Source organism: Equus przewalskii, unplaced genomic scaffold, assembly GCF_037783145.1.
Source record: "Equus przewalskii isolate Varuska unplaced genomic scaffold, EquPr2 contig_R1927, whole genome shotgun sequence".
In the NCBI taxonomy this organism is placed as follows: domain Eukaryota; kingdom Metazoa; phylum Chordata; class Mammalia; order Perissodactyla; family Equidae; genus Equus; species Equus przewalskii.
Window position 1 is genome coordinate 86,372 of NW_027228527.1, and position 785 is coordinate 87,156.

The following is a 785-nucleotide window of genomic DNA, read 5'->3' on the forward strand; positions in this document are numbered from 1 at the left end:
CGGTCTGTTCAGGGTGTGGTTCCGGGATCTCAGGCACATGTTTCTGGCACATCAGAGAGGTGGTTCCAGCCAGCCCGACAGGTGTTTCCGGAGTGTCTGCCAAGTGGTTCTGGCATTGCTGGCAGGTGATGTTGGCGTGACCGGCAAGTGGTTACAGCAAGCCCGGCAGGTGATTCTGGAGTGTTCACCAAGTGGTTCTGGCGTAGCCGGCAGGTGATTTTGCATGTCCGGCGGTGGTTCCGGCGAGTCCTGCAGTTGGTTCCGGTCTGTCCGGCAGGTGGTTCTGGAGTGTTCAGCACGAGGTTCTGGCACATCTGAGTGGTTGTGTCGGCATGCCCTTCACGTGATTGTGGCTTGTCCACCAGTGGTTCTGGTGTAGCGGACAGGTGATTTTGGCGTGTCTGGCAGGTGGGACCGTTGAGTCAAGTAGGTGGTTCCGGCGAGTGTTTCCTGTGTTTCCGGGCTGTCCGGGAGATGGTTCCGGCCTGTCCGGCACGTGCTTCTGTCACTTCTGAGAGGTTGTGCGGGCATGTCCGGCAGGTGATTCTGGAGTGTCCGCCAAGTGGTTCTGGCGTAGCCGGCAGGTGATTTTGGCGTGTCCGGCAGGTGGTTCTGCCGAGTAAAGCAGTTGGTCCCGGCGCGTCAGGCAGGTGGTTCCGGTCAGTCCTGGAGGTGGTTCCGGAGTGTCTGCCGAGTGGTTCTGGCGTACCCGGCAGGTGATTTTGCCGTGTCTGGGAGGTGGTTCTGTGGAGTGGATCAGGAAATTCCGGCATTCTCTGCAGGCG